Below are 21610 nucleotides of genomic sequence, written 5' to 3' on the forward strand. Positions count from 1 at the left end.
TACACTCATTGCAGTGCAGCACACCTTCTGTGGTCCTGTGGTGGCCTCTTTCATTGATGGATAGAATAGAGGGCATGGATAATTTATGAAGCAACAGATGGGCTACAGTCAGTAACTGTAAACATGTAAAGTGGACCTATGCAGAGATGTTTCTGATAAAATGGTGACTGTTTATTGATGCAAGGCATGTGTTCCAAATAAACCAGCAAGTCAGTGTAGGTACACAGATCTACACACACACACACTCTCCCACTCCACTCAGACAGATGCCTCTGAACAGAAGGGCATGTGGCCAACATGCTTCCCTGAGTCTTCCCAGCACAGGCCTGAATGGCTGGGCCAAGTCTCAGTTTGACCCTTATCAAGTCTGAGGCTGACCGCTGAGTGTGGGATTAGTGGGTAGGCATTTTTCTGCGCCAGCCCCCACACCTCTCTCTGAACCTGCAGTGTGGGCTGCAGTCAAACTGCGGAGTCAGACGCAGTCACCGAGCGAAAGGACATCCGACAGATGCAGCCAAAGAGGCACAGACACGCTTCAGCAGAGCTTTAGAGGAAGACCACCCTGTCTACTAGTGTTTACCTCTGGGAACCCTCCGAATCCTTTCAACTCTTTTCTCGTCCACTGCTTTTATCTGCTCGCTGTGCACAGGGAAAAAAAGCTACATACTGTACTTGGTGGAGATTATTAGATTATTATGGAGAGTATTAGGTGGATATAATAATAATTTTATACTGTTTTTAGTTTTTTTAGTGAATTTTAATGTGAAACACGACCTGTATAGAAATTCAGTTTCTGTACAGACCGATTTTTTACACGGTTTAATTTTACATTTTTATAAAATTAATTCTAATGCAGAATACCGTGCTGTGTAGAGACCCAGGTTCTGTAGAGACACTAAGGCTGTTAATAACATATTAATTAATGTGTTAATAACACAGTAATGCATAACACCAATTGTAATAGTCCAGGCTGAAGCCTATCTGCATGTGTCTATAATATGTATAGAGAATTCTATACCTTCAGCAGACTACAGTAGACAGTGCTTGCAGGAATGAACAAATTAACAGTATAGCAAAGAAGAAGGCTCCAGTTCCCCTTGAGTGCCTCCATTACAAAAAAATTCCTCAAGCTTTATGAACAATATTGTATATATTGACTGTATATATGATTTATTTGATATATACACTTATTGGTTGTAACGTGCAGCCACTGTTGCTCTCATTGGATGTCAGAAACTTTGTTTACTTTACAGTAATCATATAATTTTCATGGTCATTTCAAGACACTCATGTTATTGAACTAACAAAAATAATAAATGCTAAAACTATTTACTGCTTTTTAAATGGAAAGCAGATGTTTCTGCATGGTCATATCTGAGCATGTAAGACAAGCACTGCCTCTTACGTTGAGACAAGACAGAAAATGCTCAGTGATGAGGAGACAGTGGAGTTGATAAATGAAGTACTTTCCCACCAAAACATTCTACAGGGACATTGTTTTACTCTGGCTAAGACAATAGAGGTTGTGATATGATTCCATGGTGCATATGGTAACTGAAACTGGTGTGAAAGGTTTAGTTCATGGAGCCCATACAGACACATTTTTTTTGTTTAATTTGGTCATTTGCATGATTTTAATACAGAATACAATTCTACATAAGGACAGGTTACACAGTTAATCATTTCCTTGTTGCTTAAATCCAGTTTATAATCCATGCAGTGCTGTACAACCTGAACGGACCTGACTGGGAATGTAAGACTGTGTTTGTTTTGCTATCAATCACAGCATGGCAACTAACGTGATGCAGTATTTACAGCAGTGCTCTTCATGACAAGCAGTCTACCATGCAGGCAAGTGTTTGACCATTCTAAATGTAATATTGAACGGGCATGGATGATGTTTTTCAGAGTAAAATTGTTCCAGCTTCTACTTTTAATAGGTGAGATGATGGTGTTGTTTAGACCCTTTTATTTTCTTTTATTTTTTGTTTTGTGTTTTTAAATAAAAGTTTGACTAATGACACAAACAGCTTGCATTCTCAGCTTTTCGAGGCTTATAACACCAGCTGATCACTGATTCTCCTTGGCAGGCTCAAACCTTTCACATCGACACTTTATTCCACCTTTCTCTCTTCTCTCGCCTTCCTCTCTTCTCTCCTTAATTTGGGTATTCAATGATTCCAACTGCAGCTTAATTCCATTAGCTGCCTTTGAGAGAGTGTTTTTGTATACAGATTAGGCCTAGTCTTGGACTTAATTTCAGTGTCAGAAGGGATTCTTTATTAGAAATGCTTTTTTTTGTGTGTGTAGGACAAGCCCAGCCCAGCAAGCCAATTCTTAATCAAAGATAATTATCTGAGGTAAAAAAAAAAAAAGCATGAAACAGAACTTGTGTGCGACGTGTGTGTTCTGTGGCTTTTCTCTCTCTTTCCGAATACTTCACAGGGATGAAGCTGCATTTCAAGCACCTTGATAAATATTTAAGAATTAACGCTCAGGCAACATTTTTATATTTAGCTGCTAAAGCTGATTTACTCTCAATGAAACAGAGCAGACAGCCTCCTGAAGAAAGAGGCTTATTCAAATCATTTTAAAAAGCCAAGTTGACAACACTGAGCTGGGATCCATGAAGAGACATGGCAAAGACGAGAGAGAGAAAATCCAGGAGGAGAAGAGAGCGAGAGAAAATATTTAAGGGATGACTTCGAGAGCATTAAACAATTGAAATCTAACAAAGTCAAAAGTATTTCCAGTTTGTTCGTCATCAGTATGGCATCCACTTTTGTTCCTTGACAAAATTTGATCCAGCCATTAACTGCCGAGACCACCAGGTATGTCATGGCGGCGTAATTCATTTGTAGGTTCGTAGCACATTATGCGGTTGAGTATCATCATAAGCTACCATTTAAATACATTACTATATGTATTATATGTCTGAACGTATGTTGACACCATGACATATTTTAAGGAGAGCCTATTGCTGACACAGGCTTGTATAATCTCCATAAAAAAAGCCCTGTCAATAGAATGAGAAGCTCTGTCAGCTACAGGGGTATTAACACCCCTCCCCCAGCATTGGGCTTTGGAGCAGTGGGACTGTTTTCTTTGGAGTGATCGAGCTCCATCCAACACCTTTGGGATGAGCTGGAATGGAGTTTGTGGTCCAGAACTAATCATCCAATATCAGTACCTGACATCACTAATGCTCCTGTGGTTGAATGCAGTGAGATCCTCACAGCAATGTTCTAACACCTAGTGTAGAGCCTACAGACAAGCTCCCTAACAGTGCACTTGATTTCAGGAAAGCAGTTCTACGAACACTGGGACGTGTAGTGTAAGTGACTGCGTTTGATGATGCACGTTGTTTCACATTATAAACAGTAAGTTGTTGCTGTGTAATTTGTGGAATAGATGTAGTGGCACAATGGCTAAACATGATACGAGCAGATTGTTTCTGGCTAAGCAGTTCTTATGTGAAATGAACATTGTGAGACAAAGAATTGACCAGCCTAATTGGTCAGAGAACACTGTTTATTGATCCTCCAGATTGAAGGGCGCATATCTTACATTTTTCTTGTATTTGTTCCCTGAGGTCCACATTTAATGAAAGCTTATGTACCAATCGCAGTCGTAACTTATTTTTACATATCCATTTCCAGCCTCACTTTACCCCTCAGAATTAAACAGGCAGTTTTATTGGTGTGCCTTTGATACTGATCTTTGTAAATGAGCTCTGTTCTGATTGGCTGTCTTTTAGTGTTCCTCATTCAGAAGGGATTCCACTCTGAAACACTCCTTATAACTTCAGTGTGCGTGGGTGGGGCTAAATGCTTTAGGCTGAATAGACAGATATATGTTTATATACTGTAGCTGAGTTTGCATATGTCTGCATTTTTCCCAGTTTTTGACATAATTTGAAAATACCTGTTGTTCTTTACATTGTGCATAAATTTCGTGATAAACGGACCAAAACAATTACTTGGAAAAAAGCTGGTTCCATTGACTTACATTATAGGTAAAGTAAGAATTTTCCTTCTCCTGTCAAGTTACTATTTTGGAGATACAAGGTTTTGTTCTGACAACAGTGATATATGGGCCATATGCACTGGGGAAGGGACATGTTTTGAAGCTGTAACAGTGTTTACATTCTATATAGAATTCTTTTATTTCAGAAAAGGGAGGAAAATTTGGATTTCATGTGATATGAAGAAAACTGTAAAAGCCCTTTTAGACAAGGCACAACAAAATAAAAATCTCACCAACTGGAGACAAAAATGTATGGTTCACTCTGAAGGGATGTAGGAAAGAGAACAGCTAGTATGGTGGTAGCTTGTCCAAGCCAATATATATTAACTTTTCCAATATGTTACTTATAAAAAATATGGTCACCTGTTCGAAATGATCACTAATGGTGTTAAAGTTGTGTAATTAGAACCCACTAATTCCTTTATTCCACTGTAGGCCATTACATAACTTTTACAAGACAATGGTAGAAATTAGATAAAGAAAAAGAAATCACAGGTCTGGTCCACTTGATTAGATTTAGTGCCTTAGATCCGGTGTCTTTTATTCACATCACAACAAAGAAGAATGACAATAAGCTCTCAGTCTGGACTCAAATCTTCTTAGACAAAGCTTTGTGGGTAAACTCGTCTCATGCAAATTCCAAAACACATTAGCTTTGAGGAACTAGTCCGCTGCATTGAGATTAATGGCTGGGTGACTACTTGATTTAATAGGGTTATTTCACTGCTTCCGGGTGGGAATAAACAACAAACTTAATGCAAGACATTAGTCACTCTCTTCTCTGAGTGAGAGAAGTTTCTGAGTTCACTTCTGACTGCGATTTTGCTCACAGTCACGGCGTCAGTGCTCTGTTTTTGGTTCATTTTTTTTTTTTAATCCATTAAGAAGAGCATTTCCTTTTTATCATCTGTATGCATTTTTGCTTCTCCCTCACTCTCAATCTGCCATTTCAGAATCTGTGAGACGAATGTTACAGTATTGAGTGGCAGTTTAACACAGCATGTTCTTTAATGTGCATTGACTGTTTCTTTCTCATTGATTTTTTCCTCCCCAGAGCTGGAGAAAATGAACAACAGACTAAAGAGAATAAGAGCAGTAAAGTGGAGTCTCCTTCTGTCTAAAAAGTTTCTTTTTCATTAACAAAGTGATTGTTTTTAAAAAAATGGAAGGATCTGGATTTGGCGCCTCTGTTGGAGATAAATGCTGAAGGAAAATGCAATTTTCCAGTACAAGATGAAAAATGAAAATCCTTTATTTATCTTTTTTGGTGCCGTCAGCTCGTTCTAAACTTTGCTGCTGGGGAATTACAGGCGGTCTCGAGGAGAGCGACATTTACTGACGCTTCCGTGTCAGATAGTGTCATGTGACAGGGGTGGGCTCGGAGTTTGCAAAGTTCCAAACTAAACCTGTATGATATCAGTGGCGCACAGAGCAGAGCTAAAAAAGAATATGACAGAAAACAGTTTAGTCTTTTTTTCTTGCTCTGTTTCTCCCGGTGGTGGAGTGACGCAGCCTCATCCTCGTTCTTCCCCCTTGCCCCGTCTCCAGGGGAGCTGAGATTACCTAAAGCTGATTGGTCGCCTTAATGTGTTAGGCTCCCAACATTCCCCAGCCTAAGGCTTAAGCTGTCACTATAGCAGCCTGATCAGCACTGAGCCCCTCACTCCAAACTGCTCACTGTCCCATAGCTAGAGCTGGGCTGATGGAGCTCAGGGTGGATCGCATCACAAGCAAGAAGCTTGACTTCCCGTGCGTTCTCTTAGAAGCGAAGGCCCTTTACGAACCCTTTCTTTTTTTGTAGAGGCTGAGAGTTAGAGAGGTTAGTACTCTAGCCTAACCTCCATACTCAAAGAAGACCTATTGCTACATCATTAAAATCAAGACTGATTTCATGTTGAAGTACAGACAGCCTAGTAAGAAGTTAAAAATAACTTGTCTAAAAGTCTAAAGCACAGTTCTCTTTATAGGCTGACTTTACACAGTGAAATTTTCATGCAACTTTAGTTGCTTGAAACTACATGAAACTCAATTGCACTTGAGTTGCATAAAGTAAAGCATCCTGCAACTCATTTGAAACTTAGCCGCAACAGTTGTGTCTCAGTTTCATGGAAACAGTTTCATGAAATAACCAATAAAAACAGTGCCACACATGGTCATTTCAAACGTCATACTTTCATACTTAGAAAAATGATTGATTTGAAATTATTATAAATGAAATTAATAGAGAAGAGTTGGTTCATGGGCTGCTTGAAAAGGAGACCCTCTTGACTGACTCCTTTTTGAGCTGTGATAACAAAAGTGAGTTTCTCAAAGCAAATGTTTCTGTAACCAGCAGAGTTAAGTGGCCATCTCATGCTAACAGCTGTTTAAATGGTTGCTTGTGCATTGTTAATTCTTCTTCTCCCTGCTGTTATTATGATGTGTATAGCTGTTTAAATTTTCTCCTGATTTTACAAAGAGCGCAGATTTATTTGGAAGTCAAATGATAAAAATTATTACAGAAGAGGAGACTGAGGTGCGCTGCCTGATGATATCATTGTGCTTCTAGTACCAGATGAGCGAGACATCAAGAAGGCTATAACTGTAAACATTTTTAAAGAACACAGAGCAGATAAACACTGTAAAAAGCTCTAGATAGGTAGATCAAAAACATAATATATTATTCATTATATATATATATATATATATATATATATATATATATATATATATATATATATATATATATATATATATATATATAAATATATACAGTGAGGAAAATAAGTAAATAAGTATTTGAACACTCATGGAGGGGCCTCAAATTTTCTTATTATGACCTAAAACATCATCAGATTTTCACACAAATCCTAAAAGTAGATAAAGAGAACCCACTTAAACAAATGACACAAAAATATTATACTTGGTCATTTGTTTATTGAGGAAAATTATCCAATATTACATATTTGTGAGTGGCAAAAGTATGTGGACCTGTAGGATTAGCAGTTAATTTGAAGGTGAAATTAGAGTCAGGTGTTTTCAATCAGTGGGATGACAATCAGGTGTGAGTGGGCGCCCTGTTTTATTTAAAGAACAGGGATCTATCAAAGTCTGCTCTTCACAACACGTGTTTATGGAAGTGTATCATGGCCCGAAAAAAGGAGATTTCTGAGAAAAAGAGTTGTTGATGCTCATCAGGCTGGAAAAGGTTACAAAACCATCTCTAAAGAGTTTGGACTCCACCAATCCACAGTCAGACAGATTGTGTACAAATCGAGGAAATTCAAGACCATTGTTTCCCTCCCCAGGAGTGGTCGACTAACAAAGATCACTCCAAGAGCAAGATGTGTAATAGTCGGCAAGGTCACAAAGGACCCCAGGGTAACTTCTAAGCAACTGCAGGCCTCTCTCAGCTAATGTTAATGTTCATGAGTCCACCATCAGGAGATATATATATATATATATATATATATATATATATATATATATATATATATATATAGCAGTATAGATTTACTGTCCTCTGAAAATACAACACACAGCCATTAATATCTAAATAGGTGGCAACACAAGTGAGTCCACCTCACAGTGAAGGTGTCCAAATTGTGCTCAAAGTGTCAATATTTTGTGAATATTTTGTGTGACCACCATTATTATCTAGCACTGCCTGAACCCTCTTAGGCATGGAATTCACCAGAGCTGCACAGGCTGTTGCTGGAATCCTCTTCTACTCCTCCATGATGACATCACGGAGCTGGTGGATGTTAGACACCTTGCGCTCCTCCTCCTTCCACTTGAGGATGCGCCACAAGTGATCAATTGGGTTTAGGTCTGGAGACATACTTGGCCAGTCTATCACCTCTACCTTCAGCAAGGCAGTTGTCATCTTGGAGTTGTGTTTGGGGTCGTTATCGTGTTGGAAAACTGCCGTGTGTTATCAGTAGCACACAGAGCAGAGCTAAAAAAAGAATATTTTTGAGCTATTCTTTTCTTTTTGTCATCTGTTTGGTCTAAAATAAAATACACACCTCAGATGTGAGGAAAAGCAGAGCCGTGCTGGTGCCAAACCACCAAGACAGAGCTCAGTGTGAATAGATGAACCATGTAAAAAGGGGATTGCTATGAGTCTAAGGGAAAGTATTATATATTACTGAATACAAATCAATGAAAAATATACTCAGTCTGTGTGAATTGGAAGTCCTGATGCAGTTTCCTTCCAAACTGTGACATATTTCCATATGTTGTACTGTATCAACGAGGCTCTCTAAGTTAGCTGAGTGTTTTCTCTCCGTGATAGGAGGCATGCTATTCTGTCACTGGGGTGATAACCTCAAAGATACATCCCTAAAGCTGGCTAGTAGCTATGGAAATTTCACTGCACTATGCCCTGTGTAGCACCCCTGCTCTCTTTTCCTATCAAGAGAGCTGGCACTGCATCCACTGTGGTACAGAGGTGCCATTCATTCCCCTCCTGCCAATCAATACCTGGCCTGTGGAGAGCACTTGGCTGTGATTGATATGAGCTATCAGCAGCAGGCATCTGGACGTTGACTGTGGAAATGGGGCAAGACGGATGCCTACAGAGTGCAGGGGCCCATCTGTCCACATTGATTTGCCTCGAAAAAATGTTTGACTTCCAAATCATCTACTATTTCGGTATCAGACAGGAAAATAATCCATGTGCCTGAGCTTAAAGTTCCACTGGTATCTGATGCGTGAACTTCCTCAGTGCTCATTACTTTATCTTTCACACTTTCATGATCAGATCAGATAAACGATTAGCTCCTGGAGACTAAAGCCACACCGTCTCAGTTTCAGACCTGTTGATGCTGATGGATTTTTTTTTTTTGTGCTATTTTTTGAGATTTTGGCCCTCTCATCCATATTCTTCTAGAGCAGTGCTTCTGAAATGTTCTTGCCTTAGGACCTGTTTCTTGATTGTCATTAAGTCTTGACCTAAGATCTCGCCACACACAAAAAGCACACTTTGTTTTTTGTCCCTCTTTTCTGTCCTACATTTAAATATACACTCACTGGCCACTTTATAAGGTACACCTTGCTAGTAAAAGGTTGGACCCCCTTTTGCCTTCAAAACTGCCTGAATTCTTTGTTGCATACTTTCAACAAGGTGCTGGAAACACTCCTTGGTTGTAACAAGTGGTTATTTGAGTTACTGTTGCCTTTCTATCATCTAGAACCAGTCTGCCCATTCTCCTCTGACCTCTCACAAGGCATTTTCGTCCACACAACTGCCGCTCACTGGATATTTCCTCTTTTTCTGACCATTCTCTGTGAACCCTAGAGATGGTTGTGTGTGAAAATCCCAGTAGATCAGCAGTTTCTGAAATACTCAGACCAGCCCGTCTGGCACCAACAACCATGCCACGTTCAAAGTCACTTAAATCCCCTTTCTTCCCCATTCTGATGCTCGGTCTGCACTTCAGCAAGTTGTCTTGACCACCTCTACACGCCTAAATGCACTGAGTTGTGGCCATGTGATTGGCTGATCAGCTATTTGTATTAACAAGCAACTGAACAGGTGTACTTAATAAAGCGGCTGGTGAGTGTAGTTGGGCTGTGTTCACATATTATATTTATATAATGTGTGGTTTTATATATTACATTTTATATTCTGCTTTATTTTCACCAATATTGTAAACTATAAACAGCATTTGTGCTTTAACATTTACACAAAAAATGATTTTCACTTAGACAACCAACAAAACATGTAGCAAGAGTGCACAAACTTATGACTATATGTGAGTGACCCATATCCTTTTGTACTGGCCTTACCGTTATCGGTATAATAAACTGGCTTAAGTTTGAGTAGTGACCAAGGAATAATCCAGAATCTTGAATATTTCTTCTGCAATTTACTTACATAACTTTTCTTTAATTTCATTTTCTCAAATTTCAGTAAAATATTTCGTTTATTTCTATAATGATCTCAGACATCTGAAATCCTCTGTATCATTACTGTAAATGAAGCTCAGCCCTGTTATACCCTGCATACACTAAAACGAATCAATAGCATCATGTGAATGATCCACTCACATCATAAACGACAACAACAATAAATGAATGAATTTGTAGCACAAGCTTTCTTATATTAACTCTGATCAGCTCTCAGCTGTTCATGATTAGGGGAGGATGTTAAAAAGGTCAGATGCACATTCACAAGCAAAAAGTTAAATATTATGAGAGAAAGGTATAAACAGAAAATCACAACATATGTTGGTTGTGATCCTTATATGTAAGAAAAGATAAATATGAAAAGATAAGTTTAATTAATTTAAACAATTGAAGTCATTCTAAAGAGTTGTGAGGCTATTGATCATGTGGTACAGCATGCAAATTTCCATAGTCAGATATTGAATGTCAGTTCGCCTTGACTGAACTGTGTGGGCGGGAGTGGGGCACAATATTTCGGTTGTGGGCGGGAGTGGGACAAATGATTCCAGTGCGGGGAGTGGGCGGAAATGATTCCAATGCGTTGTGGGCGGGAGCAAATTGAAATCTTGTGGGAGTGGGCAGGATTGAGAAAAACAGTTCTGCACTGGTGTGCTGTGATGTTATCAGAAATTGAAGATCTCCTTATGAAATTTGAATAATAATCTTTGACAATTTAACATAAAAATGTCACACTGTGACATTTTAAAGGGCCCATATCATGAAAAGGCGAATTTTTCTTTGCTTTGTTTAAATGAATAAGTATGTCAGTGCAGCTAAAGTTTTAAAATGTCCCATTCTCTTTTCAGTCTATACAGTCTTCCTCTGGAAACTGCACTGCATAAACAGCCCATTTTGAATTCATTGTTTTTGTGATGTCATGAAAACTAGCTCATGTCATTCTAGTCAGCCTACTGCAATTTAGCCCCACCCATTTCAGTTGAAGTTATAAGGAGTATTACAGCCTGTGTTGCTTTTTTCTTAATGAGCTACAATAAAAGGCAGCCATTTAGAACATAGATAATGTACATATAGCAGGCTTAAAGGCAAAGGAACAAAAAAGAACCTGGTTTATTTTAAAGGATAAGAGAGGTTGAAAAAAATGGTCATGTGAAACATGGTTTTAGTACTGAAAAAGTTACACTAGCAAACTTGTATATTGTCTCTCTCTAGTCTAGTAGACTCCCACTTTTTATTATGTGTTTGTACATTCTGAGTATGACCCCAGTTGTGAATAGGAGTGAGGTCAGACTTCGTGAGCTGAATACTGTCGTATTTGCAGTAGATTATGAGAATAAAGTTCACTTGACTGCAGAAATGACTCAGATGTTTGATACAAAATCGAATCAGCACTGTAGTTGAGAAGCACTGTGGTAGAGGCCATCTGTGCTGGAGAAGGCTCTCTAGCTCCCCCTGGCTCTGAGTGCATGCTGCTGGTGGGTGGAGGTGGAGCTGGCAGGCAGGAGCTGCTGGGTGCTGGGGGAGATTCTCCCTGTGGTGGCAGTGAGGCAGGCAGGCTTTGATGTAGATATAGCCAGCACAGCCTGGATCTTGGCCTGAGAAGCAGCCTGAGAGGAGGGTGCCCTCTGATCTCTGTCGCTTCAAAGCAGGTGTTCTTCCCCTCCCTGCTGTCCCCCAAACTCCTCCCCAAGTGCCCCTCCCCCACTTTAGTCCCCTTCATCCATTCTTACCACAGTGTCTCTCTCTCTTTCTCTCCCCTCCTCTGTTTTCTCTTTCTTTCAATTTCTCTCTCTCTGTTTCACTCTTTTTCTTCTTTCTCCTTCCATTTCTCCCTTAGTAGCTCTATCTCTTTCTCTCTTTTTCTTTCTTCTTTCTCTCCTTTTTACTTTGCGTGTCTCTCGTGCCTCTCTCTTTATTTTCCTCGATCTCTTTTTCATCCTCCTTTTCTCTTTCGCTCTCTCTCATTTTCTCTTCCTTTTCTTCTTTCTCTCCCTCATTCTTTCTTTCCTTCCTCCTCCCCTTTCTCTCTCCTCCCACACAGTTTGCTGTTCTCAGCCAACATTCCCACTCACTGACTTCAGATCTGATGGACAGATTCGTTTTGTTAGCCAAGACACCATGCAACTGTTACTCATCCTCTCTCTCTCTCTCTCTCTCTCTCTCTCTCACTCTGTCTCTCTTTTTTCTTTTCACATTTGCACTCACCCATGAAGTGTCCCCTCCTCTTTTTGGCAGAATATCATTTCACAATTTCCTCTTTGTTGATATCTCAGAAATCCATATGAGACATTTGGTAACAGTTATTGTGCTGCTTTTCAAACAATATTGCAAACCATGGCATGTGGTAGCAGCAATTATGGGTGTGAGGACAGTGATGAGCCATTCCTGCTAATAAAGACATATTTATTGAAGAATAAATGCATGCACTGCATTGTCTTCATAATCCATTGTGGTCCTCTGACGAAGATGCTGATTAATAGCCAGGCAGTCTTTTTAAAAAGCCATTTAAACAGTGTACAGTGAGCTGTAGGATATCACCACTGAAGGGTCAGTTCAGTGTTACGATGGACTAGGTCAGTCTCTAAGCCTCACTCACAGCCTGCTCTGCCTCATATGTCTGTCAAAACCTATATGGATAAGGTCTCATGCAGGTTCAGCTTGAAATACCTCTCATTATGCTATCTCTCATGTAACTCGGTGAAATTCTGCCAAAAGTACGTTGAATTGGTACCACATTGATGTTAATTTGAAGGTATTGTGAATCAAAAAGAATGGAAAAAAGTCTCGTGCAGACGGGGCTATGTTGGTTCAGAATGCAAATTTAATGTATATGGAATCTAAACATTGCTAGAAATGTAACTAGCTGTGTAATTATCATGTAACTATGCCATTAGGTCATTTACATGTGAAGACGCATGTTCATTGAGATCATACAGATGACATTTGCACATTATTCAGTGAGGTAAAACACTGAAATTTGGACAGATGTTCTTAGGTTTGCTGTTTGAGCCATGGCGCTCTGGTTTTAAAATTAAATGCTGGAGGATTGGTGATTTTAATGCAGCACCATTAAGTAATTAGTCAGCCTAGTAATAATTCTGAATGAATTACCTTTCTGGAATTCATCAAACTTCTATAACTTGCTGATATATTAAGGACATGGGAAGTACCTCTCTCAAGGTAAAATGGTTTCTGTCTTGTTGGGCAGCAGCTGGTGAGTTAAATGAACCCCACTTTACTAGGCTAATGCTAGTCCAATCCCATTTCAGCACTTGCCCCTACTGGCCCTCAGCCCTCTGTTTTGTGCTTTCACGTCTAGGGGTGGGGTGTCCCAACTTTTGTTGAGATAGAGGGGTAGGGCGAAATGTTAGGGCTACATGGTCCTTCAAACGGAGGTTTTTCAGAGTCTCAATCCAAATGAAGTGTTATGAGAAAAAAAGAAAAACTAACTTCATGAGCGACCAAAGAAACGCACAAATATAAGTATCTTCTCTGTTAAAAAATACAATAACCATTGTTTTAGCTTAGTTTAATGTCATTTCAATGTTTTCTACATAACAAGCATATAAAATTGCTAATAGCATGCTCATGTCTTGGTAGCTAGCCAGCTAGCTAACTTTCCTGTTACAACTGAAATAGTCCATGAGTATTGACGCCTGAAGTGCCAGACTGTAACTGCTGCACCATTTAAGGTGGAATGGGAAAATTTGAACAAGCTTCAGCTTCATATCACCAAAGAATTAGCAGTGGGTGATAATAAACAATTGCCCCTCTTTGAAAGCATATGATGCCCTAAATGTAACTAAAGCCCAGCAGCGAGGAGCTGAACTTTTCCCTTCTCTGCTATCACTGAAAACGCGCTGGATCGCCTACAGAGCAGCGCTAGTAGCTGTAAATGAGGCATTTTTTTTTTTTTTTTTTTTTTTTTTTGAGGGTTGTCCCATTTTCATAGGATTTCAACCACTACCCCTAATAACTCTGTTCCACTGGGTTAAGGTGACACTCGAAAACATGGGGTAGAGGTAAAAATAAGAAATGGGACTGGGCCTATATCTCATTTAGCTGCACAGCATGTTGTCATTGTTTGGAAGTGTGACACCTGTTGCATCATGGTGATGCGAGTATCCACACAACAATATTTTGATCTGGAGTATTTGGGGTAATTTCGGAAAATGACACAGACCCTTTATCCCATCAAATCACATACAAACTACATTACTGGACCTCCTCTGGTAAAACCAGTACAGCTCAAATAGGGCTAGAGGCTAGATTTTTCCCATTTGTATGGCAAACTGAACCTTAAACAGCACCAACATTTTCTCTAAAGTACAGTATTATGTAAAAGTCCTAGACCACCAGCTAAAATGGTCATTAAGTACAAGATATGCATTTTTCAGGAGATATTTCTGAAGATATCAGACATACATTAATCAGAACTGGAGTTTAGAAGGTGATTAAAATATATAGAGAAGTGAAGCTCCTAACAAATGTGCAAGACCTGGTAGTTCACCAAATCTGTTCCAGTCAGATAAACAGTAATTAAAGCTCATTTTTGAGAGAAAAGAGAAAATCAAGCTCCACTCTATCTTCCTGTCCATCCTTCCACTGTGAGAAGAAACTATGAGTCTGAAAGGATGTGTAGCTGTCAAAGTCTTGTGGACTGATGAGTCTAAGTTTGTAGTTGGAATTAGTTGGATGATAAGAAACAGAAAATACAACCAACTTTTAAGACTGAACATTAGAGGTGTGGAAAAATGTCCCTGAAATCAAGCAAATTACTTGAAAAGAATAAAAGCTATAATAAAGACAAAGGATGTCACACTATATACAGAAAAAAAATGATATTCTATTTAATTGTTGAGATGGTAACTCTGTAATTTCCTGCTAAATATGTTTCTTTTTTTTCTCCCCTGTTGCTACAAAGTGGCTATTTTGAGTGGAAACAAATGAAAAAGTGTCCATGACTTTTGCACAGTAGTCTGAATATGTATCTGTAGATGCATTATGTAAGGTACATCTGAAGTATAGCAAAACAACAACAACACTAGATGTCCACAGGTAACGTACCTTGCACATGGATATGATTACATGGTTCTATGCTGTTTATTGTAACCGTTTGTCTAAATTTCTAAATTCAGCTCTTTTTTGATGCCATGCAGTTTTGACAAAATAAGAAGCAAACAGTATCTGTGTAGAACAGAAGTGGCCCTGCAGGCTCACTGGAGTATCCCCCTCTTATTCCATACCATCCACCCACACTTCATACTTTTCCTCTGTCTCTTTACTGCTTGTCCCTGTTGCCTTGCTTTCTGCCTGCAGTGCTGCAGATCACACACTTCATACTGTTTGTGTGTCTGTGTGTGTGTGTGTGTGTGTGTGTGTGTGTGTGTGTGTCTGAGTGGGTCACTGAGACATGGCCTGGGGCCGTAGTGACAGTAGTGAGAAATGCGTCACGGCCATCACTCCTTCAGAAAAAGGCTGCAGGTCCACTTGCTCTTATTTCACGGATTGTGCTCCATCTCTCTCTCTGTCTCTGTCTGTCTCTCTCTCTCTCTCTCGCTCTCTCTCTCTCTCTCTCTCTCTCTCTCTCTCTTTCCTGTTGACTGGCAGAGCAAACTCGAGCTGTGTAGCCGTTTAGACCCGTTCAGAGTCATTGTCCCTGATCACACCCTGAGACGTGACCTGGAACCCTTAGCAGTGGGCAGCAGTGGGGGTGTTCAGGGAGTTCAGATGGTCAGAGCGAGGGAGAGAGTGCAGTGTGTTTGTGTCTGAGTACCAGGGAAGGCAGGTAATAGATGTTTGGTGTAAAGCGAGGTAATGATGCAGGCAGAGTAGGAGGATAGGACCACTAGATAGGATGGACAGCTCTGTAAGAGAAACTTTGGAGGTTATATGTGAGAAGCTACAGGCTGGCGACCATATACTCAGCTAAAATAATCTGTAAATAATCTATTCAAGTATACGATTGTAGATAAAAATAATAACAAGAAGAAGAAGCAGGCAAAAAGAAGAATAGTAAATTGGTCACACTTTAAAATGACGTGCGTTTAACTAACATTATTTAGTGCTTTAGTTACCATTAATGGTCTGTGATGCCATTAAAGCTCTGTGCAGCACTAATCATCCATAAGTCAACTAATAAACTTTAAGTACACATAAAAGGTGCCACGGATCGTTCGTTAAGCCATGGAATAAAGTTTTTTTGTAAATGAGATATGCACAATATTTAAAAGTTCTTAATGAATTTAAGTGTTCTTCCTCTCTTTAAAGGTTGAAGAAGTTCCTCACTCTATACACGTCATCAAATGTATATATTTAACACAAAATTACACAGAAGCTTCAACCACAGTTTTTTTTTCTCTCAATATTTATTGTGTCCACCATTTACCTTTATTACAGCTTCCATTCTTTTCAGGAGACTTGTTTTCAGTTTTTCAAAGAAGGCTTCAGGGATATTTTTCCACATCTTCAAAGTTCAGTCTGGTTGCATTTTCTGCTTCTTATGATTCAAGTCATCCCAAACACATTCAGTGATGTTAAGGTCTGGACTGGGTGGTCAGTCCATTGTTCTGAGAACGAAGGAGCCTGATCTTTTTTTTATATGAAGCAAGAGTGGAATATGACTTTCTTCTACCTCATAAGGAGGAAAGCTTTGAGTACTGTTTATCTCATGGACAGTTTTGGTGGTCTACCAGGTTTTGCACAGTTGTTATTTTCCTTTAACCCTTCCTTATGGAAGTGGATTATCTTACATTTAATTTCATTAAAAATATCCCCCGAAAAATGCATAACTGGTACTACTTCATGACTGTTTTGACTGGAAATACAATAAACAAAGGGTGATACTGTATGCCCTGCAGACACATGCTCCACCAATGTTTATTGGTTATGAATATTGAAAAATAGTGAGTTTGGCCCCACCTTATTTGCAGTAAGATTACACTTCTGTTCTTCTGGGAAGGCTTTGCATTACTTTTACGTGTTGGAACATAGCTGTGAGAATTTGATTGCATTCAGCCACAAGAGCAAGAAGAGTTGGATGATGCTGGATCACAAACTCCACTCCAACTCATCCCAAAAAATAGAGCTCCAAAACTCCAGAGAACACAATTCCACTGCTCCAACACTTGGCAACTGGCAGTATGATCTCAAACGCTGTTGCTCCAGAGGGTCACATTCTATTGGTGCTTTACTATGAAGATTTTACAAGCTGTGTGTGCTCAGTTGAATGTCTGTGTCAGCAATGTAACTGAATTCACTCATTAGGAGGGGTGTCAGGATATTTTTGGACATCTAGTGTATCTTATTAGAGATTGAGAAATGTTCTGTTGCTCTGCGCACTTGTGAATCACAGCCACTCCTTCATGCAGTAACTGACTGCTGCTGCACATCATGGCACACACTTCGTTTCACATCAAAGCTCTGAAGTAGTTCAGCATTTCATGACAATTACTTTATTTAACATTTCAGTTTAACTCAGTTAAGAGTTTCCTGCTGGTGGACTGAGGGGAAACGATGATTTCAGATAAAAGTGATGAGCTTCGCCCTTTAATAAACCACCCAGTTGAGTGATTAATGAGCCACTTCTATTCTAAACTCACTGAACTCAAGCCTGGACCTAATTAAAACTTTAACCACCAATCATAAATACTCTCCAAACCTCAGGATAATTCTGGGATAAAAAGTACAAATTGCTTCTCAACAAGTTAATTTGGGGAATGAAGTAGAAAGGAGGACAAAAAGCATGTTTTAGAACATCTGTGTGTTTGGTCCTTTTTTAGCTTCAGATATGAATATCGGTGTTTTGGTCAATGTTAGAGTCGTAGATACTTAATATCAATGTTTCTGGTCAGTTATGTCTTAGATCTTATGCCTTATATATATATATATATATATATATATATATATATATATATATATATATATATATATGCATTTCAGAGTGTTTGGTTATTTCAAGTCTTGGGTTTCAGATATGAATATCTGTGTATTTTCTATTTTATTATTTTTTTGGCAATAGTGGTGCCACACTTATAAATGTTTTGGTTCTAAAGTGTGCTGTAACAGCAGCTGACTGGCTAACAAAAGACTACTGATTGACCACTGACAACTGATTGACTAAGTGAAACCAGCCTTCACATAGCCTGGGTCAGAGCTATATAACAACCTGTCCCAACTCTCTTAACACTGAAGGGTTCATTGTGCTCCACTCAGATAGCTTCACTAGCTAACACCTCAAATCCTGTCGTCACAAGTTAGTAGTAGTGTAGCAGTAAAAGTATTGCAAGTGTCTTGAAACTAAGTGATAGATAGTAAAAGTATTTCAAATAATATTGAAACAGTCAAAACTCTGGTTTAGTGAGCTGTGGATGTCCTCTCACTTAATGCACAGGTTTACATTTTTTTAGGAAATTTCTTGGTTGGTGGACTATTCTCAGTCCAACAATGACACTGAGGTGTTTAAAAATTCCAGCAGCGCTGCTGTGTCTGATCCACTCAGACCAGCACAATACACACGATCACACCACCACTACGTCAGTGTCACTGCACTGCTGAGAATGATCCACCACCCAAATAGTACCTATTCTGTGGTGCTGACTCTTGAAGAACAGGGTAAAAGGGGCTAACAAAGTATGCAGAGAAACAGCTGGACTGGACTGTAATTGTAGAACTACAAAGAGCACCTATATATAAACTATATATAACAAGCACAAAGAGTGTAGACACAAGGAGGTGTACTAAATGCAGTGGCCAGTTGGTGTATACCAGTGTGTTTGGTCATTATTTAGTTCTTTGACTCTTGTTCTCTTGTGTTTTTCTCTTCTACAGATGCGAGTTCCTGCTCTGCTGTGACCTCTCCTCAGCCCTCCTCAGGCCATCCTTTCCTTCATCTTCCCGCCATTCTGTCTGTCCTTCTGTTTCCCTTAGTGTGCTTGCTCTTTTTTCTGTGGTGAGAATAAATTGGGTGTGTGTGGACATTTTAAGTGATTGAAGTCATTTTTAATCAGGCATTTTTACTGTACTGCTCTTTACCTCTTTAAATTAGGCGCATATTAAAGAACAGACTCCAAATGGATTTGATGTAGGCTGGTTGTCAGTATGTTGATATTACCATATTTCATTTTTTCTTCTTTTGTTTGCCCATATGTTCACCACTTGCTGCTTCTTGACACTGTATTCATATATTAAATAGTACAATAGTAAAATATGTGTACATTCATTTTTCTAGAGCACAAGGTAACATATGGAAACGAAATGTTAAATATTTATTTTGGGAATGATGGATTCAGCTTCGGGCAGGGAGTTTTTGCTAATGTATGCGTATCTGTATCATATAATTAATTAAACAGTGACATGTAAAATGCATCAACTTGCTCCCTCTTACTTTGACTTTAAGAGAAGTGAAAAACTCCCTGAAGGCGAGCGTTTCAGACCGAAACACCAACCTAACCACGCCTATTCATCAGCAGCTTAAAGTCTTTAGGCTCACACAGCCCTCCAGAAACTCCCAAGCTTTCAGTGTGCTCAGTTTGTCTGGCCATCAGCTGTTACTACCCATTTGGGTACCTGCCCATTGCCAGTGGCTGTTTAGCCAAACTTCCTTCTAAGCAAATAGATTGGCCTTTGTTGTTGTTTTCGATTTCTGTGCCTGGAATCAGTGCTTGTCGTTGCCCTAATCAACCAAACAACTCCTGTCATTTAATAGCGCACTCTGATTGGTGAACAGAGTTGTGTGTACAGAGGATGCAGCTGGCTGTGCTACAGATGCCAGACTGAAACCAATGAAAACAAAGTGAGGGCCTGGAAGTTTGAGTGATTTTTCTATACACTTCGACCAGCAGTCAAAACTGCAGTCCTCTCTTTGTTGCCTGTCACAATTACAAAATGTCTAGCATAAACAAAGTACATTGCATAATGCAAATCATAACTATTATAAAGGAATCCAGTATCCAAGGTAATCACTGTCCGCTAGCCACATATGTAGTATGTGGTTGATTACCACAGATGCCTACCAGTTTGACTGATTCATTCAGGTTTAGATAATCAGATTGTGATTAATCTTGGTGTCGATACTTAGACTGTGGTTAATACAGGTTGGATACTCAGACTGTGTTTAATCTAGGTTTGAATACACAGACAACCTGTCCAGGGTGTGTCCTGCCTTCCGCTAGCCATATGTAGTATGCGGTTGATTACCACAGATGCCGACCAGTTTGACTGATTCATTCATGTTTAGATAATCAGATTGTGATTAATCCAGGTTTAGATACTCAGGCTGTGATTAATCTAGGTTTAGATACTCAGGCTGTGAGCAATCCAGGTTTAGATAGGAGTAAAACATTTCTAACCATAAAAAGCAATGCTGTTTGAGTTAGAATCAACAAAGCCTAAAGTTAGCTGGTAAGCAAGAAATACTGCGTTGTGGGACAGACCCCTGGATGAACCCCACATGAGCATCCATCATTAGCGAAGCACAACTTAGCCTGTTATAAATATAAATGTATATAATTTAGACAGTAGTCTTTGTTATTAGTTAGCTGCTAATTCTACAGTACATCATCTAGCAAGATGGAGGAACCCAAATAATCATGATTAGGGCCCACAAAAGGCTAGAGACAGCCCTGCATTGACTCCTTTATAATAGAAGCCAACAGGCAGGCATTGACTTCAATTATATGTATGCTTTGCCTCAATATTTTTTCCCTGTTCTTTTTGAATATGGGGAAATTGTTGTTCATGGTAATGTATTGTGTGCTACAGATGAAGCAGGGATTAGGTGGGGGGAAAAAAAAGACTGTTCCTTGAAGCACCTATTAATTCTCCCCATCCCTCATGCTTTCTTGCAGTATATGCACACAGTCACAGAAACCGATAGCACTTGCCAATTCAGGAGGCTCCAGGAGAGAAAAAAGAAATGACTGAGAAATTAGAGGTTTGTGATTGCCTCAGGCATTCAGCCTTTAGCTAATCAAGATGAGACAGGCATTTTCCTTTTTCCTCTGCAATTTGTCACATTTACATTTTTTTTCTTCCCCCAAGTTATCATTCAGAGATAGTAACAGACATAATTTGATATCTCTTTAGAATGATTATGCTCTTTTCTGCTGGGTGATCACTGAAGTGAAAGGGAAGCAGAGACACTGCTTGTTGTTTTAATGTAGTATGACTCTGGGGACAGCCTTTGTCTTATGTAAGAGTCCCATAATGCACCTAGAAGTTATTAAAAAAAGAGAGAAATTCCCATGAAGTCATTCTCTGATGCATATTTGATGCATTTCTTCACATTCAGTTGAGTAACCGAATGCATGTCTAACGAGAGCTAGGCTATGCATTTCACTGGTCATGTTCAGAAGGACATAAGATTAGTTAAAGTACGCCTAAAGTTGTGACAAAAAAAATAGCTTGTTTCAGAGAATGAATTTTGAAGTATTTTTATGTATTTGTTAAGCCCAAGAAAGTACTAAAAATGATGAAGCATCTCATAACATGTACATAACAATGCAAAGACTTGAGTATGTATAAGTATACTAATTGAAAACACCCCTGTGTCCACCAGCCATTCAAACTCCACTGTTTCCCCCAACTACCCTGGTTGTGCTACGTTATCACATATCACATTTGAGAAATACAATCCTATGAGTTTAAAACAGACTCCCCAGCTTTTGCCTTCCAAAGTGTGTACCCAGAAGTGAGC

General features: G+C 39.3%; 1 protein-coding gene across 3 annotated transcripts in view; it reads left to right on the plus strand.

The window, feature by feature from the left end:
- The window catches only part of tsnare1 (T-SNARE Domain Containing 1), a 201243-nt gene extending 181969 nt beyond the window's left edge, over positions 1 to 19274 (plus strand). For 2 of the 3 annotated variants that reach the window (XM_017706803.2, XM_017706804.2), the window contains exon 12: positions 18745 to 19274. The gene's annotated coding sequence lies outside the window, so the exon portion shown is untranslated. Of the gene's footprint in view, positions 1 to 1786; positions 1852 to 18744 lie in introns of all 3 variants that reach the window. The other variant, XR_005130068.1, reaches the window with a different exon arrangement.
- Positions 19275 to 21610: the final 2336 nt, after the last annotated feature.

The sequence above is a fragment of the Pygocentrus nattereri genome, chromosome 3, assembly GCF_015220715.1.
Source record: "Pygocentrus nattereri isolate fPygNat1 chromosome 3, fPygNat1.pri, whole genome shotgun sequence".
In the NCBI taxonomy this organism is placed as follows: domain Eukaryota; kingdom Metazoa; phylum Chordata; class Actinopteri; order Characiformes; family Serrasalmidae; genus Pygocentrus; species Pygocentrus nattereri.